The sequence below is a fragment of the Hippopotamus amphibius genome, chromosome 3 (genome assembly GCF_030028045.1).
Source record: "Hippopotamus amphibius kiboko isolate mHipAmp2 chromosome 3, mHipAmp2.hap2, whole genome shotgun sequence".
In the NCBI taxonomy this organism is placed as follows: Eukaryota; Metazoa; Chordata; class Mammalia; order Artiodactyla; family Hippopotamidae; genus Hippopotamus; species Hippopotamus amphibius.
This window is the reverse complement of record NC_080188.1, coordinates 171,620,027-171,646,286: the sequence shown is the minus strand read 5'-3', so window position 1 is coordinate 171,646,286 and position 26,260 is coordinate 171,620,027. Positions and strand designations below refer to the sequence as shown.

General features: G+C 44.5%; 1 long non-coding RNA gene across 5 annotated transcripts in view; it reads left to right on the top strand.

Moving 5' to 3' along the window:
- LOC130849531 (uncharacterized) overlaps positions 1-26,260 on the top strand; it is a 47,453-nt gene that overhangs the window by 18,090 nt on the left and 3,103 nt on the right. The window lies entirely within an intron of this gene.

Here is a 26,260-nt window from a genome sequence, read left to right as displayed (position 1 = left end):
TCCTTTAGCATTTGTTGTAGGGATGGTTTTGTGGTGCTGAATTCTCTTAGCTGTTGCTTGTCTGTAAAACTTTTGATTTCTCCATCGAATCTGAATGAGATCCTTGCTGGGTAGAGTATTCTTGGTTGTAGATTCTTCCCTTTCATCACTTGAGATATATCATGCCACTCCCTTCTGGCCTGCAGAGTTTCTGCTGAGAAATCAGCTGTTACCCTTATGGGAGTTCCCTTGTATGTTATTTGTCGTTTTTCCCTTGTTGCTTTTAATAACTTTTCTCTGTCTTTAATTTTTGTCAGTTTGACTACTATATGTCTTGGTGTGTTTCTCCTTGGATTTATCCTGCCTGGGACTCTCTGTGCTTCCTGGACTTGGGTAGCTATTTCCGTTCCCATGTTATGGAAGTTTTCAACTATAATCTATTCCAATATTTTCTTGGGTCCTTTCTCTCTCTCTTCTCCTTCTGGGACCCCTATACTGTGAATGTTGGTGCGTTTAACATTGTCCCAGAGGTCTCTTAGGCTGTCTTCATTTCTTTTCATTCTTTTTTCTTTATTCTTTTCTGCATCAGTGATGATCACCATTCTGTCTTCCAGGTCACTTATTCGCCCTTCTGCCTCTGTTACTGTGCTATTGGTTCCTTCTAGTGTATTTTTCATTTCCGTTATTGTGTTGCATATCTCTGTTTGTTTGCTCTTTACTTCTTCTAGGTCTTTGGTAAACTTTTCGATCTTTGCATCCAATCTTTTTTCAAAGTCCTGGATCATCTTCACCATCATTCTTCTGAATTCTTTTTCTGGAAGGATGCCTATCTCCTCTTCATTTAGTTGTTTTTCTGGGTTTTTATCCTGTCCCTTCATCTGGTACAAAGTCCTCTGCTTTTTCATTTTCTCTATCTTTTTGTGGCTGTGGTTTTCAGTTCCACAGGATGAAATGCTGCTGATATTGCTTGGTACTGCTGTCTGTCCTCTTGTGGAGGAAGCTATCTAGGGGACTTGTGGGTGCTTCCTGATGGGAGGGCCTGATGATGGGTAGGGCTGGGTGGGTGGAGCTCAGTAAGACTTTAATCTGATTTGGTGGGCAGAGCTCAGTAAAACTTTAATCTGCTTGTCTGCCAATGGGTGGGGCTGTGTTCCCACCTTGTTGGTTGTTTGGCCTGAGGCTACCTAGCACTGGAGCTTACAGGCTCTTTGGTGGGGCTAATGGCAGACTGGGGGAGGGCTCATGCCAAAGAGCACTTTCCAGAACCCCTGCCACCAGTGCCCCTGTCTCCTCGGTGAGCCACAGCTGCCCCCCACCTCTGCAGGCAACCCTCCAACACCAGCAGGTAGGTCTGGTTCTGTCTCCTATGGGGTCACTGCTCCTTCCCCCTGGGTCCTGGTGAGCACACTTTTTTGTGTGCCCTCCAAGAGTGGGGTCTCTGTTTCCTTCAGTCCTGTGGAGGTCTTGCAATCAAATCTCACTGGCTTTCAAAGTCTGATTCTCTGGGGATTCCTCCTCCCGTTACTGGACTCCCAGGTTGGGAAGCCTGACGTGGGGCTCAGAACCCTCACTTTAGTGGGTGGACTTCTGCAGTATAACTGTTCTCCAGTTTGTGAGTCACCTACCCAGCATTTATGGGATTTGATTTTAATGTGATTGTGCCCCTCCTACCGTCTCATTGTGACTTCTCCTTTGTCTCTGGATGTGGGGTGTCTTTTTTGGTGAGTGCCAGTGTCTTTCTGTTGGTGATTGTTCAGCATTTAGTTGTAATTCCGGTGCTCTTGCAAGAGGGAGTGAGCGCACGTCCTCCTACTCCACCATCTTGATCCTGTCTCGATATTGCCACTACTTCTTATTTAAGTCATGCTGATGGGTGTGTAGTGAAATCTCATTTCAGTAATTTAAGTTTTTAAATCTATTTTTACATTTCAACTTTTAATTGTAAACTGATTTGTGCAGTTTTCTTTTTTTTAATTTATTTATTGTCTGTGTTGGGTCTTCGTTACTGCGCGCAGGCTTTCTCTAGTTGCTTTCTCTAGAGCAGGGCTTTTGTTGCAGTGTGCAGGCCTCTCACTACAGTGTCTTCTCTTGTTGTGGAGCACAGGATCTAGGCACGGGGGCTTCAATAGCTGTGGCTCACGGGCTCCAGAACGCAGGCTCAGTAGTCGTGACGCATGGGCTTACTTGCTCCACGGCACATGGGATCTTCCCGGACCAGGGATCAAACCCGTGTCCCCTGCATTGGCAGGCTGATTCTTAACCACTGTGCCACCAGGGAAGTCCTGTGCAGCTTTCATGTATTGTTTTTTCTAATACATTATTTTATTTTTTCACTTTTTAAAAATTGAACTACAGTTGCTGTACAATATTGTATGTTACATGTGTACAATATAGTGATTTACAATTTTAGAGGTTATACTTCATTTATAGTTCTAGAATAGTGGCAATATTCCCCAAGTTGTACAGTATATCCTTGTAGCTTATTTTTATGCATAGTTGTTTGTACCTCTTAATCCCCTACCCCTATATTGCTCCTCCCCCTCCCCTCTCCCCACTGGTAACCACTAGTTTGTTCTCTGTATCTGTAAGTCTGCTTCTTTTTTGTTATATTCACTAGTGTGTTGTATTTTTTTAGATTCCGTATATAAGCATCATACAGTATTTGTCTTTCTCTGTCTCATGTACTGTTTTTCAGAAGCTTCGTTGCTATTAAACAGCTGTGTGAAGTGTGGGAAAATTTAAGTTTTCCACCTAATTTCCACTGGTATTCACATAATTCCATTTCACTCATCAATCTACACTTTTTCCAGTATGCTTGGAATTTGATCACTGTCTGCTTTTGAGAGATGACTTGATGCACAATGTTGAAACATTTTCAGTAATTGTCAACTCAAAGTTGACATGACATATACTACCTGAATAATGTAGTTAATGGGCTGTTCTGGCCTTCCTGAGCCTGTTATATAGGGATTTGGTTTGTCTACATACCAGTTATGTTTCTATACTCACAAAATATTTTTCTAATCAAAAAACTAAACTATGGAAAATAGACACCTGACTATTTCTTTTCCAACCCTTCCAGAATGAGAATTCATTTAGGCTCTCTGCCCAGTTCTGATCCGTAAGCTGCCTCCTCAATTCCCCAACTCCATGCAGCCCAGGTCCCACCCCAGCTTTCGGACCATCATACTTGCCCCTAGGGGAAAATGAGAGGTAAGAGAGGAAACTCTGTGTCTGAGTTTTTATTTGTCTGGGAGGGAAATTGATGTTTTTAGCAGACAGCTTGAATGTTTACTTTGAAAAAAATAGAGACCCAGTTGCTTGGATACAGCCAGAAATGCATATCATTGAATCTACAGATGACCCATAGTCATTTTGTCCCTATTTGAGTGTCCAAAGTGTTAAGGAGAAAACGAGACAGCTCTAACAAATAACTCACACCTGCTTGGGCTTTCTCTGCTGGTCCTCTGGGGGTGTGTGTATATGTATCACACACCCCCACATATGCATGTAATGAATGGCTTAGTATAAAACCCTGCAACAAACATCAATTCTGTAGATTACCAGGGAAGCCTAATTGGGTTCACTAGCAAAGCAACTTCTATAAAGACTATATATAGTAGGCACATGTCTCCGTAAGCAGTGCAGCTATTTATTTTTTTAATAGGGGATTCTCATGTTACAAGGGCATCACAGATTACTGAATAATTTATTTAATGGTAGATTATATGGGCTTCACTCTTTGCCAATGAGCTCATACCCAAATGTCTAAAGAAGATAAGGTGAGCAAAAGCTAGAGCTCAGACTTGGGTGAGCTGTTTATTTTTATTAGATATGCATAACTATTAGAGCCATATATATATTTTTTACTTAATATCTCAGCTGCATTGTCACATATATAATTGAGGCACCGCTTCATTACTGACATTTAGCTAACTCGTTAACAATGCATGCAACACACAGCACTGAGAAATATAGAATAGAATAATAAATGACCTTGTCTATATTTGGTGATTTTAACAAAGGACTGTGATATATAAGGGTATGTTTGTACTCTATGAAAATATAGAGAAATAAGAGGCAGCAAAATTCAATGAAAGGATGTTAGATTTGGAGAATGGAGACAAGAAAAAATATCTGGATAGGTATTTTTCTGTGAACCTCTATTGTTATCTTTTCAATGATTTGAAATAGAAAAAACAATCACTTCCAAGCTTATAGACCTTAGACATTTTGCCTTGAACTGTATATAGTCCTCAGGTAAGCAGAGGTACCTTGGAAGATGGGCATACTTTTGTGTCAAACAAAATTTTGATGAAGATAAAATTTATTTAAAAAGAAGTTTTAAATTTGACAATAGAAAGGTGACAAAAGATTTGAACAGACTCATCATGTAGGAGGAAATTCACATGGCCAAAAACTGCGGTAAGAGGTGCCTTATTTTTTTCAGTAATCAGGGAAACACAAATTAAACCCATAACGAGATATCACTGTACACACACCTGACAGTTAAAATTTTAAAGTTTGACAATAATAAGTGCTAATGAGGATGGAGAATAATGGGAGCTACCATTAGTGAGACTTTCAATTGAAGCAATGATTTTGGAAAGTAGTCACCATTGTCTGCTGAAGTTGAAGATTTACACACCCTGTTTACAAGTGAAGAAATGCCACTGTGGGAAAATGCCCTGGAGGTAGATGCAAATGTCTATCCTGTGCACCAGGGTATATACAGCAGTGTTTAGAGAAGCATCGTTCCTAGTAGCCCCAAGCTGGAAACAACCCAAATATGTGCCCGACATAGAAAGGGTAAGTGAGAACTAGAGCCACTTGTAACAGCAGGGATGAATTTCACAGACAGAATGTGGAGCAAAAGAAGCAAGACGCAATTGGTAGGAAGCTCATAAACAAACAGGCAAAATTCAGTCTGTTGTTTAGGGTTGCTTATGGAGAGGGTAAAACTTTAAAGAAAGGCAGGGAAATCATTATAAGAAAGGTTAGGGTGATAAAAACAGATGATTTAACTTGGTATACCCCCCCAAAAATAATAAAAAAAAAAAAAAAGAAAGGTTAGGGTGGCAGTTACTTTTAGAGGAAAGGAAGGATTGTGATTGCAAAGAATATTCGAGACTTCTGGGCACTGGAAGCATTTTATTTCTTGACCCAGCTGTGGTTTCATGGGTTTTCACTTTATAAGTATTCACTAAATTGGATATTAATGTTTCATGCACTTTTATGTGTGTTATGGTTCACGCACACGTGCACACACATTCACAAACTTAAATACTAAAAGTTTGAGATTTGAAAAAAGAAACCCCCTAGTTCAATTGAGTTCCTTTAAAAAATGAACATGTTCCGCTGAAAGAACACTTAACACAATAAGCTAAATTGTATGTGTAGTTTCACATGAGAATTCTGTAATGTGGTGCTGGAAAGACAGCCCAAGGAGAGGTGAGGGCACTGGCCTCCAGAGCACAGCCCCCTTTCCAGCCAGCCCTGACCCTCAGCAGCTGTTTCCCTGGGCAGTGCTCTGGGCCTCTGTCCTCATCTGTAAAGAGGATCAGACCCTATCAGATCTCCTCTGAAAAGTCTCTGGTGTATTCTTGGAAGTTCTCTGTGGGAACCTTATTTTTTCTTTTTCAATAAGAAGATCTTTTCATTTTGACGAGAATCTGAAGAACACTCACATCCTCTGGGTCCTCCGTGTGTCCATCTGGGAGCTGACAGTGCCAGCACCACTCTGTGATTGCGATCACGTTGGGGCCCAGATGTGCTGTTTTAATTGTCTCAGGCCAGTAAGGGGAACGCACAGGTGACCCTCACGCGTAGAGTCTGTGTTTGCCAAGTGACCTCACGGAAGACTCACAACCAGAGTTTTCACAGGAGTTTGAAGAGACCATGTTGTGTGAGATGTGAGTCGGGGGATGAGGCCCAACCCCAAAAGTGATTTGGCACCCAGTGACAATGCAAGGGGTAATCCACAAAATCACGCCGTCTGTCTCGCTAAAGTAATGCTGTTAACTTAAGAGGTACTGGTTTGCTGTTTGGTTGTCAAAACCGTCAAGTTGTTTTGACTTTATAGTTGTAGAAGTTACAAGCCTGTGGGATGTATGCCCAGTTTCATGTTTGCACATATTTAACTAACAATCTTATAAAAGTGATTTACATCAACACTGGAAATCCTCAAACACTTCTTTTCTTGAGAAGGCACCACATCATTCAAACATCATTCAAACTTGAGCCACACTGAACCCTGTGACCTTCACTGACCCGCCTGTGATTCTGGAAGTCAAACCCTTTCCCAAGCAAGTGGGAGGGTATGTCCCTGGTGCAGCCTGGGATCCCAACCCCTTCATCTGTTGTCGTAACTCTCTACTGCAGGTGATTTTGCCTCCAGGGGACGTTTGACAGTGTCAGGAGACATTTTTGGTTGTCACAGCTGGAGGTGGGGCCTAGTCAGCACAGACCACAGATGCTGCTAAACATCCTACAATGCACAGGACAGGCCTCCATAACAAAGAACCATCCAGGCCATAGTGCTAGTGGTGCCCAGGCTGAGAACCCTTAGTTCTGCTCTCTACAGCTTTAACTTCCACAGGAAGGAAGCCTTCTGTGTTTATTCCCAGTTAATCAGGATAAGGCAGTAGTTTTCACTTATAACTTACCTTTCCTGGCATTTGTTTCCTTCCGCACAAGAGAAACAGACAAGCAAACAAGACAATCCCTCAGGTGTGAGGTCAGTTGCGTGATGGGCTTGATTTAAGAGTGGGGGTTTGGAGGGGTCAGCCATCTTACTATTTTCAAGGCAACCTTACCCCTGGTCCTTCTCTATCAGGGCCTGGTCCACTGTCTACACAGAGCGTCAGACTTGGTCCCTGATATTTGTAGCTGGTCTCTAGAGGGACTGTGCTTCAAAGTGATTCCCAGAGGAACCAACATCACTTCCAGAATAAACCACTGGAAACGATATTTGAGAGCTTCAAACAGATCTGAGTAATCTAGATCAATCTCCATGATTGACCTCAGGGCCCAAGTAGTTATGTTTGTCTATGTGCCTATAACGGCTGCTGGGGAATGTCTGCCGTGTTCGAAGACAGGCCAGGTGGGATTACGGGTGACAGTTTCCTGGACACCGCCCCATCCTCTTCAGCCCCTCCTCTTGCTCACTTGTCGTTCTAGTGACCAGCATCCAGTCACATCCAGCCTCTTGGTTTTGTAAGCATGAGAATCTACAGCTTTCTCTTGACAAGGGAACAACCCTAAATCTCCAGGGCCAAAACAGGGTTGGGCTCTCACTCACCAGGCCTGGCAGGCTGCCGAGGTAGAGATGGGCAGATCTTCTGAGCACTCCTCCCTCTCTACCCCGTCTGGCAGCCTCCCCACCGCACTCCCCCAGGGTCACGGAGACCGCCGTGGACAGGACTTCATCCAGCCCTGACAGCCTCTGATGCAAGGCAGCTGCCTGGGTGCCTCACATCCTGCCTAAAACCACCACCCTTTCCTCCCCACCCCTACCCCTTTTTAAAAAGGGGGAAAAAATTCCTCTGTCTAATGCGTAGTCTTTCAAAGACACAGCGGGGGCACCATGCCTTTAGCACAACATAGGTGCCCCTGGGGTGTGGCAAACAGAGCCCTTGTTTCCTGGCTGGGACCTTAGGGGTCTGCTCAGATCCCACAGCTGAGAGGAGGCTGGAGCTGTGGGGGGGTCACTGACAAAACCGAGGAGCATAGACATCTTCATTCAGCACACGCAGCCCGCAGACCTCCTGTCCCCATGGGCTTTTTGGTTGACACTCCTGCCCCTCCTCCAGGTGCCCTCCTCCTGGTGCCCTGCTCCTGGGTCCTGCACAGCTGGGGGCCTGCCTGGCTCAAGGCAGCTCACTACAAGAGAAATGCAAACCATAGTTAGGGAACGAAGCAAAATTGAAGGCCAGAGAAGCTGAGCACTGGGTGTAGGGGAATGAGGCTGGACCACAGGAAGGACGGCCCATCAAGGGGTCAGAGGTCAGAAGGGTGACAAGCACAGCAAGTGATGTTGTAGGAGACGGGTTAGTGGAAATGGGTCGGGGGAGCAGGTGAATTCCATGAGCGATGCCAGGCTGGGGCCTCTCTTGTGGGATCTTGATGTTTAGATTTGAGTGAAGAGAGAAGGACGTGATGGCATCGGGTGACTGGGCAAGACTTGACAATCTTTCAGTCCATTTCAGCCAGGTTTTAAATCTATGATGTCCAGGCTTGAGGGAAAGGGAAGGAGTAGTTGTGCTTTTCCCCTGACTTTACCCCAATACAGTGATGACCTGGAGCCCGATCTGTGACACTGAAAGGACAAGCCAAACCCCGTCACAGCCAAAGCATAGCAAGCCCCCAGCTCGGTGGTGGGGAAGAGCTAAATGTGGCCCCTCCACCTGGTGTGAGGCAGAACCTAAATTTAACCTCCTAGGAGCATATGCAAAGTGGGCCACCAGCTGTCCTATCTGCCTCACCCAGGGCTACTTCTGTTTACATCCTTCTCCTATGGGGGTGAGCGTGTGTCAGGGCTCACCGGCCAGTTCTGAGGCCGAGAACATCCTAGACTCACACAGGAGTCTTATCCCTTATTCCCTTGGCAACAGCCAGCTCCTTCCTCCCCTCCCACCCTAGAGGCAAAGCCACACTTTCTGCACTTCTGCCCTGGCGGGTGGACCCATGGAGGCAGGGCCTCATGGAGGAGGTCTGCGCCCTGAGTGATAAGCAGAGAGGAGGAAGGCGAGCTGACCCGCCCCCGTGAGATGGAATACAGTCGGGTCAGGAGCCTGTGGTCCAGCGTGCAGAGGATCCGGGCTCCTATTTTCCCCTCCCCCGGCTGCTGGCATTTTGTTCTTGTCATGGTTGATTAGCTCCCTAAGTAGAGGTTGGACAGAGAAAATGAAAGGAGAAAAATGGAGAAATTAATAGCTCTGGTAAAAGGTCTGGTGGAGAAGGAATTTGAAACCAATTAACCAATTGAGATTCCAATTATCCCATCCACTCCCTGATCCCTTTGTGGTGCATCGAATTAAATGTTGGGTACAGGCACAGAACACATTTTACACTCGTTCACCAGTGAGTTCTCTGGTCTTCAGCTTGAAAAGCTGGTGAGCTCTAGGTCAGGATGGTCCACGGGGACCCAGGCCACCAGGTGACATCATAGCCATAACCGGCCTGCAAGCTGAATGACAGGAAGTCCCCCCTGTACAGATGGCTGGGATGGTAGCTGTGGGGAGTGTGTGTGATGTCTCATTGGCACCATGGAAAGACACAGGGATGGGCTGTGGAGCAGAGAGAGTGGAAGAGGCAAAGAAACATCTCTTCCTCCGTCATCCTCTGGGAAAACACCAAAGTCCTGAAGCCTGGCCCTGGGGGATGACGGCATTTTAGAGGAACAACAAGGAAGAGATCTGGGTAGTGGGAAGAGGCCAAACAGTGAAAGCCTCGAGTGCCCCTCCGGCAAGGAGAGTGGATCTTGCTGCCAGGAAACTCAGGCCTAGAATTCTCTGCTGGTGGCCTCACTCCTTTCACCTTATTTATTGTCCCTTTTCACTGGGCTGGATCACTCCAAAGAAAATGCGGTGCTTAGGGAAATAAGTAAGGCAGAGGCAGACAGATACTGCATGTTATCACTAATATGTGGAATCTAACAAATACAACAAACTAGTGAATGCAACAGAAAAGAAGCAGACTCACAGATACAGAGAACAAACTAGTGGTGACCGGTGGCGACAGGGAAGGGGGAGGGGCGAGACCGAGGTAGGGAATTAAGAGGGACCAACTATTATGTATAAAATAAGCTGCAAGACTATATCATACCACACAGAGAATATAAGCAATATTCTAGGATAACTAAAATCTAGTGTGACCTTTAAAAAATGTGAATTGCTACATTGTACACCTGTAACATGTAATATTGTACATCAACTATACGTCAATAAAAAAGAAAAGTTTTTTAAAAAATAGAGTTACCAAGATCTTATTGATAAAGAAGAAAAAAGAAACGGGCTCTGCAGTTCCAGGAGTCTCTCTGGCTCCACTAAAGTCAAGTGGGGTATGAAACTATAGGAAATGTCAAAACAGGTGCGAAAGGAGGAAGTAAATCTCTTCTGAGTAGCTGCTAAATTAAGCTCTATTGGAATATGGGATGTAGGGTAGGATTGTCGCCCCCATTTGCAATCCAATTTCTAGCCTACCCATAGTGGGCCATCCAAACCACTGGCCCTTTAGGAGAACCAGCTTGCTCTCTCTCAAGGGGTGACTGTTGATGTCATTGGCCGGAAACCCCTCCACTAGTAGAATTCACTCCACTGGCTGAGATCATACCCAGAAAACAAAGTCTATCCAATTTACTATAACAAAATACGAATACTTTTGATATTTAGCTGGTGACCATCTGGGAACGTGGAGTTACAACTCAGGTCACCCACCCTGAGTACCACACGATAGAAGGAAAGCCCTAGCAGTGTGGGCACTGTAATTTACTAAACCACCCTCCCAATCAAGCCCACAGTTTAAGTCAGCCCATGACTTTGAGTAGCTGACATGGTCCCCTCTGATGAACCCCACTGATAAACCACGGTTCCCACCACCACCACCTTCATTCCCGCCGTCTCTGGCTTTGCTGGTGGGAGGGCGTGCCGTGGGTGTGTTATCACCACCGCAGACTGCCTTCCACCACGTGCAGTGCTGCCGGACAGTACCAAGCAACGGGAGAACCGCCAGACACAACGGTTTCTCTGGCACAACTCAGAGAAGAGACTCAGCACTTCTGCTTTGTATGGACCTGGGGTACGCTTAGAGGGGGAGAGGAGATGGCCTGGTTGCTACCTGCTAAAGGGATTTCTCGGAGAGTCATAAATCCAAGTGACAAAATCAGCCAGCACTGATGGAGAACCTGCTACCAAAGACTCTAGAAGAGGGCACCTGAGGGCAGCAGGTTTGGGTTTCCTGGTGTGCGGACTGAAGCACAGAACTAGGTCTGTCTGTCTGTCAGTCAGAGAAAGTGAAGAGGGCAACCCAGGAATGACAACATGGAGGGGAGGAATACCCAAGAAATATACCTTTGAAATGACTGTTTCTCTTCGGAAATCATAAAAGTAAGTAAATCACACTGTTTGGGTCCCAAGTGGTGTGGCGTCATCCCCTGTCCAAGGATGTGGAGCAGTCATGGGCTATGCACGTGTGGAGAAGCCAAGGGAAGGAACATGTCACACTTCTATGGCATTTCACAGCTGCTTTTACCCATGTGGTAGTATCTGATGTTCACAGCAGCCTCTGAAGTGGAAAAGAATTACTATCTTTATTTCACAGATGAAAAAAATGTAACCTAAGAGAGGTTAAATGACTTCTTGAAAGCAACACTGTTTCTACATGGCAGAGCCTGGATTAGAACCTGGGTGTTCTAACTTTACAATTCAGGGATTTTGCCACTATAGTGTGGTTTTTAAACTGTGTATCCAACAGAGCATCCTGGGAGAGGAAGGGGATCCTGGCATCCCCAACCCCTGACTCAGATGGGAGCAGCTCCAATTTTGCTTCCTCTGTTGGTGTTCCATTCAAGAGTTTGTGTGTAATAAAGGGGTTTGATAGAGGTTGGAAATTCACTGCACTCTGCCATGGTCCCTCCAGTGGGGGCTCAGCTGCAGGACAAGGAGTCCACATAGAACATGTACAAGGAAGGGATGGATGGAGATAACAGCTCCAGAGGCAAACTCCCCACCGGCGCATGCTCGGCACCTCAGGTCTTCTCTTAGGGAGGGAGAGAAAGAGCTGAAGCCTGTCGGTTTGGGGAAGTATTTCCCGGCCCCACCTCCTGGGGTGCTGCCTGGTCAGCTTTGTGGATCTTGTCCAGACAAATCTGAAGCGCTCAGCAGACTCTGAGTCACAAACCGTCCAAGCTTAATCAGCTGTTGCAGCCTGCTGCCTGGTAAGCAATGCTTCCAGGCTCCTCCATGCCCAGCCTCTAGGGAAGCACATGCTTACTCCGAGGGCTGGCGTATGCTGGGGCGTCACCTATTTACGGGGCGAGGCCACTCAGGGTGTCACCCCTACCGCCTGAACCCTGAGACTTCCCAACAGCCTGTCCCTTTTCTCCGAGCTCTTCTTTCATATGACTATCTGCTCTCTCACTGCCGTTCTGATCTTTCCAGGAACGCTGCATCACACCTGCTGGTTTCAGCGTCTCTAAACAGGAGCTGTTTAGAAACAGCTCCTACTCCCCCCAGTGTCCCAGTTGGCAGTATTCTGGCTTACCAGGGGCCTCCTGGCGCTCTGTGGAGTTGGGCAAATCATTTAAGCTTGGGTTTTGACCCTGCAGCCTGGACTCTTAAAACGCCTCCTGCAAGACTTGCCTAAGGTCTGACTCTGCTGTCATCGTGGTTGATGGACCTAAATACATCCATTTATTCAGATTTTATAGCCCTTACAGCTTGCTTTTGTCATTTGTTTTCACATCTCTCTCCTTAATCTATGTGTGACAGAAAGAAATCAGACAGACATGGGTTAGGATTCCAGCTTTGGACTTACTAACTGTAGGATCTTGGACAAGGTACTCAACTTTCCTGACCTTCCTTTTCCTCATTTATATAAAAGAGATAATACTAACCACCACACAGGGTTGGTGTTTTGCTTTTTTAAGTGAAGAATAAACCAGGTAAAGAATCCTGTACAGTGTTTAGCACAGAGTCAGATTTCAATAGGTGCTAGTTTCTCCTCCCTCCTTAAGGATAAAAACCAAAATTTATCCACATTTGTTTTCCCCAAATCTAGCATGACTGGCATGTAATACATGCTCAGTAAATGTTTGTTGATGGTGTGAATGAATGAGGAGTGAATCAAGAGGACATACGTGGGGACTTCCTTGGTGGCACAGTGATTAAGAATCTGCCTGCCAATGCAGGGGACAAGGGTTCGATCCCTGGTCCAGGAAGATCCTACATGCCGCAGAGCAACTAAGCCCACTGAGCCTGTACTCTAGAGCCACAACTTTTGAGCCTGTGTGCCACAAACTACTGAAGCCCATGCGCCTAGAGCCCGTGCTCCGCAACAGCAGAAGCCACTGCGATGAGAAGCCCATGCACCATAACAGAGTAGCCTCCACTCGCCACAACTAGAGAAAGCCCACACACAGCGATGAAGACCCAATGCAGCCAATAAATTAATTAATTAAAAAAAAGAGGACATACGTGAAACTGATAGGCCACAGGAAGAGTTGCCAAAACTTGTTGAGTCCTGTAAAACAAATAATGGTATTAGAATTTCAGAAGTGAGAAATGTATCCTAAAGAGGTAATCAAGTGCCGCAAAATGTACATACAAGGATGTTCACTGTTGTGTTCTTTATAATGGCAAAGCTTTTGAAATAACCTACATGGCCAACAAAAGGGACTGGGTACATTAATTGAGGTGATTTAATGTAATAAAATACTATGTACCCATTTTTAAAATATAGATTTAGAGGTATTATTCTATAAAAATAACAAAAACATTTTAAGTGAAATGGTATATTGTAAAATTATCTATTTATCTTTCAAAAGAAAGAAATGCCTGCAAGAATATTAAAAGACAGTGGTTATATCTGGAGGGTAGAATTATAGTAATTTTTAAAATATATTTTTCAATATTATTTGAATTTTTTATGAGTCTCATAAAAATTTTCTTTTGGAAAACCAACACGTACGAAGGGTATAACAATCAGTGGGTTGATGTTTTGTTTTTGGTTGTAAATGTCAAAAGTCAGTATAAACTCATTTGGACTCAAAGGAAAATGTATCTGGAAGGCTAATATGACTGCAGGAAGGTCAAGGTGTGGCTGTGCCTTGGAAATAGCTGGGAACGCATCTGTCAGATCACATCTCTTGGTGTTGGTGTCCCTCATTCTACCGTGGGCCAGCTTCCTCCACACAGCAGGAAACGCCATCTTGAGCTCTAAGCTGCTGGTCTCCCCCACAGAGAGGAAATGGGCACTGTGCTCTATGGTCCCTGGTACCAATTCCAAAGGTACACTGCACTGGGCCCCATTGGGCCCGCTGTCTATCCTTTATCCAGCCACCATGCCCAGGGCGTGATGGGCTCTATAACTGTCCCAGTTTGTGGCCCACTCCCACCCTTAGGTTCATCAGTGTGACCCAGGAGTCAGGGTCCTGTGAGAAGAGCTTAATTAATGGGTTGAGAAATAGATGTCTTCTTCCCCCTGCACTCTTCTGCTACGAACTGATATTTCCTCAGAGGTGAGGAAGAGAGGATAGGAAATTCTGAGTGTGTTGGCTTAATTTCTGTTTTCAGAGCAGGGCAGGGAAGGCCAGAGGCAGAGGCGTGGCCAGGGTTGGATCAACAGCTGTCAATATCAGAGACAGTGAGTGAGCTTCCCTGACGTGTCTCTGTACTGGTACAGAGTCATCCGAGTTCTCAAAGAGCTTAACAGCTCAACCCAGGGGCTGAACGCAGGTTGGATAGAGGCAGCAGCTTTTGTTGCTTACCTTACCTGACCTCTCTTCCTGGGCACCTTCCATCACTTCCTTGTTAAGCAGGGAGAAATATATCTTCTAAAGAATGGTGGATTTTCTTAGAGTGTCTTGTATGAAACAACCAGAGCTCAATAAAACATTCGGTGGTTTCCATTCCTCTGTGCATTCCCTGCTGCACTGGCTTAGGAGATGATAATTTAATTTCTGTCTGAAATAGAGTGACTGCGTCCAGAAGATAAACACTTCTAAATACAGTAGGATCTCATGATATCATACTTCACTGTTAGAATTCAACTTGGAATAAGGTATTTGGTTGGAATGGGATCACTGCGCTGTGAGCCCCTGTTGGTCAAGAGCTGCACTTATGCCATCTCTGAGCCCCAGATCCCAGTGCTGGTCCACGGGAGGTCTTTGGGGGTTAACGGTGCTCAGAATTCTTATGGTTCATTCTTAACATATTTGCTTCTTTGTGTCTCTGTTAGTGTTTTCTTCTTTCTCCTTACATTTTTTCTGTCTGTTAAGGATGCCACACATTTCCCCAAATGTGATTCCTTCAGTAAACCATTTTCAGAGGCATGTTCTTCCTCTGAGTCTTTTCAGTGACGTTCCCCTTACCTTGTTCTACAACATTTCCCCACACAATTCATTTTTGACCTGCTTACTCATCCTTGACCAAGGTAAGACCTGTTTGCCCGTGAACAGAGAGGCTCTCTGGTCTGCCTTGGGCTGGGCTCATTGTCCATGTGAACACTGGCTGAATCCTCTTCTTATTCACATTTAAATCTATTTATTTGGGCTTTCCCTGTGGCTTGCGGGATCTCAGTTCCCTGATCAGGGATTGAACCCAGGCCTTCGGCAGTGAAAGTGCGAATCCTAGACTTCCAGGGAATTCCCCAATCCTCTTCCTGCTCTATAGATGGGAGCAGGTTCATGGCTATAACTCCCAGCCCACTACAGGCAATTGTCTTGCTCTTGCAGTGGATTTAGTCCAGATTCCCAGCAAAAACATTTCCCTGGAAAATCTGCTGGTCCTCGGGCTATTTCCTTTTGCCCCAAAACAATATAGCACAAATGAGATTATATTTCCAAACTGCACAGAAGGATTTTAGTATGGAATTATCTACCTACAGACTTACATGTCTCATCCCTGAATAACCACTGCAGTGATAGTACCTTGTAGTATGTTTTCTTTATACTGACCCTTGATAATTATTGAGCACTGAAGAGAACAAAAAGAGTGTCTTTCCGTTCTTATCTAGCATAAAGAGCTGTGGAACGAAGAAAGTCCACCAAAAACCATGGCAAGTGTGGCAACGTGAATCCCGTTTCCATAGCTGTATACCATTACTGTGCATTATTTACCTTGCTTTTCAGTATGAAATTGTTTTTCAGTTGCAAGTAGATATGTGTCAACAATGGCTTAAATGATAAGGCCATTTGTTTTTATTGACCTAGAAGTCCAGAGGTATGGTCTTAGGGGTGACCTGAGCGCTCAACTGTGTTATCAAGGGCTCACTCAGGATCTGTCGCTCTTTCTCACTCTGACTTACTCGAATACTGCTTTTCATCATTATGCTTATTTCCTTGTGGACTCAATGTGGCTACCTCTGTTCCAGGCATCACATTGATCTTCCAGATAGGAAGGGAAAAGGGATGGCAGCAAGCTTTCCTTCAAGTCTGTCCCTTTTATCAGAAAAGCAAAATGTTTCCTGGAAAACTCCCAGCCAACTTTTATTCTGTCTCAATTGGTCTCAGCTGGTGACATTTTATCCCTGGCAGCAAGGGAGGATGGGAAAGTATTCTTCAAAGAGAAATAGTACCACCATGACTGGATTGAATTTATCTATCTTAATTTATTCCCTGAGTCAAAGTACATTGCTGCTACACACCACTGACCTCCACCATCATTCAGACCAAATCAGTGTTGTGTTTGCAATGACTGCTGACAGTCAAGGGCGACCTTGGCAGTGTATTTTTGGCTGTGGTGATGATAGCTATAAAACTGGCCAGTGTTTTCCTAAGATAAAGGTACTCTGAACACAGTGAAATGACGTATGATTTTGATCACTGATAGTGAATATGGAGTCAGTGGAGCTGAATATTATCTAATATTACATACTTAAATAATGACAGCATGGCTTGTTGAACGTACAGAGACGTCATATCAAATAATGTTTATACGACCTCCCTTTCCAAAAGCAAGGCATTTCAGAGCACAGTATATAAGGAACTATAAACACCACTTGCACTGGTTGTTCAGATTTCTCCAACCAAGTAAATTCTGAGAATCACATACTTCAAAGAGCCCTTTCTCGTCTATGTTTCTACTCAATTCAAAGTGAAAGGTATTTCTTGGGCTGTGGCTTCCTCCATCCAAGCAAAGAGCGCAGAGGCCCATTGCCTGCTCCTGTTTCTTCCCCATCCCATTATTGTCTCACAAGCTCATCCCTCGGTAAAGTTAATTTCGGTATTAGAGGTCTTCTCTTAGGGCTCACATGGTGAAAGGTAGAGAGTTCAAGTGATGGGCCGTCCCACACTGCTCAGGACTGAGGCTTTCCTAGGAAGCAGGACATTCGATGGTAAAACCAGGACAGTCCTGGGCAAACCAGAATGGTTGCTCCTGTTAGGGGTTATCACCCACCTGAAAGGGTGTGAGGGAGAGGGGGTTTGAGAAGAAGGAAGGAGAGGAAGGGAGGACCTGGGAAGTCAGGGCCACTTATCCCATCTCTAAATTACATGGCTTTTCTTTCCATTTTAATAACTGGGGTTCCTGCACATCAACTCACCAGTGATACCTGAACTCATCATTTTTTCAAGTTCCTTACTCTTAAAACTGTACATAATTGCCCATTTTTCACCTCCCAGTTCTATCCCACTATTACTATTTTTCCCAGTTCCTGTTCCCATTCACCAGATTCAGTGGCATTGTAAGTGAATGCTTTGAAGCTCCCTCTACTCCAATACATAGCAATGATAGATGACACATACAAGAGAATTTAAAAAGTCATAACCGGGACTTCCCTGGTGGCACAGTGGTTAAGAATCCACTTGCCAGTGCAGGGGATATGGGTTTGATCCCTGGGCCAGGAAGATCCCACATGCTGTGGAGCAACTAAGCCCATGTGCCACAACTACAGAACTTGAGCTCTAGAGCCCATGAGCCACAACTACTGAGCCGTGTGCCACAACTACTGAAGCCCGCATCCCTAGAGCCCGTGCTCCGCAACAAGAGAAGCCACCACACTGAGAAGCCTGCACACTGCGACAAAGAGTAGCCGCTGCTCACCGCAACTAGAGAAAAGCCCTCGCGCAGCAACAAAGACCCAACACAGCCAAAATAAAATAAACAAATAATATATATATGTATATTTTTAAAAGTCATAACCACACTCAAAAATGAGATACATATGTCTGTGGTCCTGGAATCAAAATGCAAAGTGATGAATTGAGGCTGATCTGAGGGCCTGCCGGGCTCTGGATCTGGAAGCAGGCAGTAGGAACTGTGAGTCTGGCTTCTGCAGATACACCACAGGGGAAGAGTGCTCCATAGGAGGCATGGGAACCAGAGTCATGCTCAGAGCTCACCACCAGAAGCCAGGGCAGGGCTTCCCTGGCCTGTGAAGCGAGCCCAGAAAACATGCCACCCACCACTGCCTGGGGTGTAGCTTAGTGCCTTTAGAACCAGGAAAGAACTCAAGCCCCCAGAAGGGGGATGCTTAGAGAAAAAGAAAGAAGGGGAAAACATTGAACATATTGATGATCCTGTAAACCTGACTTTAAAATGCATGAAGAAACCTTACACCAAGAAAGACAGCCAATAAAATCAGTAATTGGAATAAGGGTTTTTTCCAGAAAAAAAACGGATAATAAAAAATTCTGAAAAAGACTTCAAAATATATACATTTAGAATCCTTGAAGAGATAAATGAAAGCATTACATATATACCACTGATATATTCTGCAATGAAACAGGCAGAAATGAAATGAAGGTTAGAAATTATGAAAATATAACCATTGAAAAAATTTTAAACTTGGTAGGATAAATTCTAAACTAAATGTAGCTGAAGAGAGAATGAACGAATTGGAATTGGGAGGAATTCACCCAGAAGGTAACAGCTTCAAAGGGGTCATCCAAATAAGATTGAGAATGTCAGGCACTGTGCTTATAGATTGGGGGCTCAGGAAAGGCTTGTCAAAGAAGTTATTTGAGCAGTGACCTGACCAAGTAAGGATGTGAGTAGTGTGGGTGTCAATAAAAATAAATCAAATAAATCCAAAGATGCACAGTAGTAATAATACCAGGTTTCCAAGTTGCCGTGAGGATTGAATGAAATAACCTACATAAAAGCACACACCCAATGCCTGGCACGTAATTAATGACAAATGTTAAGGAGCTCGACTTCCCTTCCCAAGAACCTGAGTTAGGAGAATAGAATTTATACTTCTGCCTCCATGTTGAGGGGGCCTTTTGCTACCTCTGCTGGACTCCCAGCATCATTCCCAGGGCCCTCAAATTGGCTGATGATTTTTTGGATCTAATAATGGTGGATTTAGCTCTTTGTGACAAAGTGGCTGGAATGCTGTCGGCTGTCTGTATGCCTGTTTTCTCCTTCTGCTTCTCTCCCTTGAGAGAAACTATTTTCCTCTCTAGCATTAACTAAACAATCCAGTCACGTCCAAACTATAGAGATGACATTTTAATATATCCAGGCAGCATGGCTAATAGTTTCTTTGCGAATCTCAAAATTTTATCAGTGCAGCTCTCAGCATTTCTCCCCATTATGTCTTGTCTGGAGCTTCAAAGAACTCCTGACAGAGGTCACGAAAGGGGGAGAGACAAAGCCACCCTCTTTCTGAGCATGGAGCCTTTTAAACATGCAGGCCCCTGATGGAAACATTCCCTAATGAAAAGAACAAAATAAGACTGCTTCACAGCGAACAGCAACAGAATGTTCCATTGGACAGAGAGCAGCTTCTTGGGACGTGGGAATCTGAGAGACTGGATTGCATTCAAAGAAAATGCCCCCAGAGTGATAAAGAGCAAGTCCTGGGGGCTCAGCAACAGTCAAGGCCCCATGCTTTAAAGGGAGAGGGGGTTCCCTGCCAAGGCCTGGGGGTGGGGGCTGGGTATCCCAGGAACTGACCTAGGCTGGGGTGTGGGACTCTGAGGATCCAGGACATTAGGTGGGGCAGCTTCTCCTTCTCTTGAGCAAAGCAGAACAGGGAGGCTGTGATGGACCTGAAAGGAGAAGCTGGAGGTGTAGAGAGCATGTGTGTTTTTCTAACCAGAAGAGAGAACACGTGTCCCACCCTCTCTGAGTCCTTGGTTAGGAAAAGGTTGACTTAAGGAGGAAAAAGGAAGAAGAAGAAGGAGAAACATCCCTTTTTGCTGCAGCTAAGACTGGGATTTGCACTCAGCTCCAGGGGGTGAAGCCGGCTAGCGGACAGTAGGTAGTGGTCCAGGGAGTCCCCTCAGCATCTCAGTCCTGCCCTCGCCAGCACAATTGTCCCACACAAGCAAGTCTATAAAAAAAATCAGTCTTCTCCTTGTTTACTTTGAGTTTTTTTTTCCAAAAACTGTACATTTCACCAAGTATGAATTATTAAATAAAATAATAAAGAAGCGAGCATTTCAACTTTGGCTTGGTTGGAGGTAAATATTCATGTGCGGAATGGGAGAAAAATAACAGGAATTGCAGGGATAAACAGTAGGATGTTAATATCTCCACAGCTCACGATGCAGATATACTCTGATATCTTCTGAAGGAAAAAGAAAAAAGTCTTAAATTCCTGTCACATTAAAAACAAAACAAAAGTTTAAAAATCAGATGTTTGGGGATGAGATTAGAGAGGAAATTATTGCACACCTGCAAAGTGAGAGTGTGATGCATGCATGTGTGTAAGCAGGGCCCTGTATCGTTGTTCTGGCGGTCTTCACACAGGTGTCGATGTTTTGTTTTCAATGTGCTTGCCCACCTCACACACACGTACAGCTTGAAATGCACCTTTAATATGATTTCAGTGCCTATGGTAGGCAGGTAGGAGAGACATTAAATAGAGGAAACTTCAAATTGAGAGTGAGGCACTCTTCAGCTATCAATATTTCTTAGTGAGGGTCTCTGCATTGTGGCAGGTTCCGTACACATCTTTTGATTAACTTAATACAGGATACCAGAACAGCAAGTGGAAATGGATTTGATTCCTTTCCTTAGGGACAATCATTTGCTGGTAGCCTGTAATCATGCCATAGAACCAGTTGCCTACCCACAGAGACTGCCATAGAGTATATGTTTGAGTTACAAAATAAGTCCTTGTTTCTCAGTTAAGTCCTTTTTATACCTAGTTCCTCATTCTAATTGGAAACACTGTACTGATCTATGTTCTTCCTTATACTTTGATACATATAGTTTTTTGTTTTTATTTTTATTGAAGTATAGTTAATTGACAATCTTGTGTTAGTTTCAGGTGTACAGCATAGTGAATTAGTTATATATCTATATATATCTATATATATGTATCTGTCTGGCTTACTTCACTTAGCATGATAATCTCTAGGTCCATCCATGTTGCTGCAAATGGCATTATTTCATTCTTTTTTATGGCTGACTAATATTCCATTCCATTATACATATACACATACACATACACACACACCACATCTTCTTTATCCATTCATCTGTTGATGGACATTTAGGTTGCTTCCATGTCTTGACTGTTGTAAATAGTGCTGCAGTGTACATTGGGGTGCATATATCTTTTCCAGTTACTTTTTTTTCTGGATATATGCCCAGAAGTGGGATTACAGGATCATGGTAACTCTATTTTTTGTTTTTTAAGGAACCTCCTTACTGTTCTTCACAGTGGCTGTACCAATTTATATTCCCACCAACAGTGTAGGAAGGTTCTCTCTTCTATTCACCCTTTCCAGCATTTGTTATTTGTAGACTTTTTGATGATGGACGCTCTGACTGGTGTGAGGTGATACCTCATTGTGGTTTTGATTTGCATTTCTCTAATAATTAGCGATGCCGAGGATCTTTTCATGTGCCTTTTGGCCATCTTTATGTCTGTTTTGGAGAAATGTCTATTTAGATCTTCTGCCCATTTTTTGATGGGGTTGTTTTACATATAGTTTTTTAAACTTCACCTACTCATTAAAGTTAACTACCTTTCCTCATGTGATCCTTCAAAACCCACAACCCCTTGTGACATCCAGGAGAGTATTCTAAGATCAGATGTGACTACGATAGCTCAATACTTTTAAAGGGCCTTCCAGGCGACAAACCCTCACAGTCTCTCTTCCTATCCCTCAGCCTTCATACAAAAGGCCTTTGTCACAGACCTAGAACCCAAGCCCTTGTGTCCATGATTCCCAGAGTGGGAGATGTGGAAAATGGTTGTGGGGAGGCAGGAAAAAAATCACCTGTTCAATATTATAGAGCAAAATAGCAATTCAGCCAAACTAGAAACTAGAATTCACTGGTTCCGAGTGATTTTTTCAAAAAGCGTATTTTCAAATTAAATGAGAAGCTGTGTGTGGGATTTGTTTTGTGTAATGATAGTTAAATGTAATCATATAAGGTGCACATTCAAAAAAACATGGAGCAGAAGCTAATAATCCAATTTCTCTATTGAATTTAACTAGGAATATTCATTGGAACAGCTAATAATTTGACATTAGATGGGAAAATTACTCTCCTGTGCCTCTTTTTTGGATGAGACTCAGGAATCATCAGTCGTCCCCAGTCCCTTGTCTCCTGACGAAATCAGCAGTGAGTTTAGCAGCTGCTCTGTTATTATAATTCAGCTACTTTATTTCTATTTTAATCAGCGCAGATTACTTTTGATCAAACTAGCATCTCTGGATATAATCTACATTGTATGACCTCTTTTGGTTAATGAGAGCTGGTTCCGTCTATTCATCTTATGTTTGTCAGAGCTAATTTATCTTTGACCAGTATTATCATGCTAATGATATAAGTGCATTTGGCTCTCTCAGACAGTTTCTATTATGAGAGTTCTAGAAAGTGCAACACAGAAGAGAGAATAAAATGGAGCAGACATGTAATTAGGGAGATTATGAAAATCATTTCCCAGGTATCAAAAATGTATTTAAAGTGGAGGAATTTTGATCTTTGTATTATGATGCCTGGATCCTCTTCTGGGCCAAGTTGATCCTTCAGTTTCATGGAGTAAAATCTCAGGTGCATAGAGGGGCCAGGAAGATAAGGTAAATGAGTTAAAAAGACAGGGTTCAAGTGCTTGTGTCTGTGTCACGTGAGGGAGGGGCAGAGAGGCCTGGACCCTGGAGAGCGCTTGCTCCCTTTGAAGGATGCTGCCTGTCTCCGCACCACGACACCATGAGGACATGAGGCTCAGTGTGGCCACAGAAGCCAGGAATCTGGACTTTTGAGTGAAGTGTGCTGATTTTTGAGTGGCTCTAATTTTTTTTTTTTAATACTGAGCTGAATCAAATAAAATGTATCCGAGGATAGGACCCAGCAGGCAGCCATTCTGTGACCTCCTCTCCATTCCATACAGAGGTCATTTCATGAACAAGATGCTTAGAAATGGTCTATAAATTAGCTGGTGCATCCACCAGGTGGCAAGAAGAGGTAGACAATTTCTTCTGCTTGTCAACCTTTCTGGAATCGAAGGTTTCTGTGGATTCATCTGGAATCTTAAAAAGCAGCTGTCTCCTTGGCCCCACCAACCACGGCTCCCCAAATCTTAAAGCAGCCAAACACTGAGGAGACCACCTCCCCCTTTCCTATCATTATTGGACACAGCCATGCCAGAAAACACAGAAAACACACAGCCCACCCCACCACAACCCACCACCACCCCTGCCCGGTACACCATCCTCACCCCAAGGGCCACTCAGGGTCCAGTTTGTGGAGCATGAAAGGCAAACAGCCCTGACCCGGCCTCCTCCATCCTCTGAGCAGCAGGGCACTTGGTGCGAAGTGGAAAGTCACCGAAGAGGAAGGATATCCACGCCGTGGGGTTGGTTTCTACTGTAACTGGGAGCCAACAGGCCACCTGGGCAGACAGCTGTTTTCACATCAAGGCCCAGGATCGAGGTCTACTTCATGCCAATACCTGTGTTTGAGGCCTGAGTTCCTGATCCCCTGCCTGACCTTGCCCTGTTTTGGCTCTTAGCTGTCTTGTCTCCCAAGCTGTGAACTCCTCCTGTCTCTCAGTCTGGTTTTGACCCTTATACCGTTACTCATACCCACAGCATGCAACCCCGGTCTGCCCCTCACCCAGCAAAGACTTCCCATCTGTCTCCACCTCCACCCTGGCCCAGGTTCTCTTGGCCCAGCCCCGCCCTCTGCTCCCAGCTTCACCCAGGCTTACCCCACCCCATCCACTTCCTCCTCTATCCAGACACTCAAAGCTGAGCTGCTGGGACTGTCCTGCCCCTCCCAGAGCCACTTCATTTCCTCTCCTCAGGAGGCCCAGGGCTACAGACAGCATACAACATAAATCTGTGACTTGAGGAGAATGGGATAAGGGGAGACTCCTCATTTCACTAAGAATTAACAGGACAAGATAGTTCTAAATTGTAGAAGGAGAGACAAAGGCTATAAAATGCTAACATCTATTATCTAGGGAGATTTGGAAATTTCAGGGTTTTTCAGAGTGCAGTCATCCCTTGATATCTGCAGGAGATTAGTGGCAGAACACCCACCCACCAGGATACCGAAATCCACAGATGCTGAAGTCCCTTATGTAAAATGTATAGTATTTGCATATAACCTATGCACATCCTCCCTTTGTATACTTTAGATCATCTCTAAATTACTTACAGTACCTAATACAATGTAATTTATGTAAATAGTTATAAATAAAATGTAAATGATATGTAAATAGCTTCCAGCATGCAGCAAATTTGAGTTTTGCTCTTTGGAACTTTCTGGCATTTTATTTTTCAAATATTTTTTATATGAAGTTGATTGAATCCGTGGATGTAGAATCTGCAGATACAGAGGGCCAACTGTAGAAGACAAAGCCCAGCGCCTGGAATAGGGTTTGGCTGGGAGTGGGGAGCCCTGCCCAGGGGCCAGGCTTTCAGACTCTGCCCCATCCTCTTCCTGGCCAGCTGGAAACAGAGTTATCCTATTAGGAAAAAAGTGTGGGCTCATTTATAGAGGGGTTACCTAAGGCCATACCAGGCAAATTTCCACAACACCAAATTGCAAAAGGGCATTGTAAATTGGTGAGAGAACCCTGCCTGGGAATTCAGGGGCCTGACTTCTGGTCCGGTCTGAGTCTGTGAGGGCTCAGGCAAAGTACCAAATCTTTCCAGGTCTCTGTTAGCTCACTGAGAATATAGACGTTGGATTAGATGAAGTATTAGTTATCTAAGATGACACAAATCAACCCAAACCTTAGCAGCTTAAAGCAATCAACCTTTTATCTCACAGATACTGTGGGTCAGGAATCCAGGCACTGCATAGCCAGCTCCTCTGACTTAGGGTCTCTCTGAGGCTACAGTGAAGGTGTCAGCTGGGGCTACAGTCATCTCAGGGTTCAACGTGGAGAGGTTCTACTTTCCAGCACCCGAGAGGTTGTTGGCAGGATCCAATTCCTCTCTGAATTCTAGACTAAGAGTCACAGTTGGAATAAGAACGTCAATTCCTCTCTGGCTGTTGGCTGGAGGCCTCCCTCAGACTCTTGCTTCAAAGGTTTCTCTACAGGGCAGCTCACAACATGGCAGCTGGTTTTGGTTAGCAAGAGAGGGTGAGCAAAACAGAAGTCAGAGTCTCTGTGACATCCCGTCACTATTTCTGTATTCTGTTCTGTAGAATTAACTCACTAAATCCAGCTCCACACCCAAGGGAGGGGAGTATGCAAGGGCATGAATACCAGGAGGCTGGGCTCCTTGGAAACTATTTTAGAGGCTGCCTACCACACATTCTCTCCAAGGCCCCTCCCAGCTCAGATTCTATGAACACTCCCTCTCTCTCCCCCAGAAAGGGGCTACATATTCTATTACAGCTCAATATCCAAGACTCGCAGCCAAGCACCCAAAGGGGCTCTGACATATTCTTCAACTAGAGTTAGCCAACATGAAAAGTGTAGTCAAATAGGAAAATTATCTCTATCCAAAAGAGTTAGACTGTGAAAAGAAGACATTGGATTTTCTCTATTTTGGTGGCATCCTCCATCATAGGACTCTGCTGGTAGACCAGATATCTTTTTAAAGTAGAAAGGAAAATATGTCTTTGTTTAGAGCACTTCAGAACCAAATGCACCGAGGGATTTCCCTGGTGGTCCAGTGGTTAAGAATCCGCCTTCCAACACAGATAGGACTCGAGCTCAATCCCTGATTGGGGAACTAAGATCCCACATGCTGCACGGCAACTAAGCTTGCATGCCACAAGTAGGAGAGAAGCCTGTGCGCCACAACTAGAGAGAAGCCAGCGCTCTGCAGTGAAAGGTCCCACGTGCCGCAACTAAGACCCAACGCAGCCAATAAATAAATAAATAAATAAATAAATAAATAAATAAATAAAATATTGGGGGAAAAAAAAAGAACCAAACGCACTGAAACCAACCTATTCAGAGAACCTAGGTTGATTTGAGGTTCCTGCAGTGCTAGGAGCTGTGTCACAATTCAAAGGCCACTCCTTTCTTTACAAAACAATTGAAATCATGCATTATCCTCAGAGCCTCTGTGAGGTGTTAACATTTCCTCTGGAACGATATGATTTTCTTCAGACGCCTAAGCCTGTACATGTCATACATTGCCCTGGCTCAAATCTAGGAGAATGATCTAGGTCTCCAAATCCTGAGGACTGTT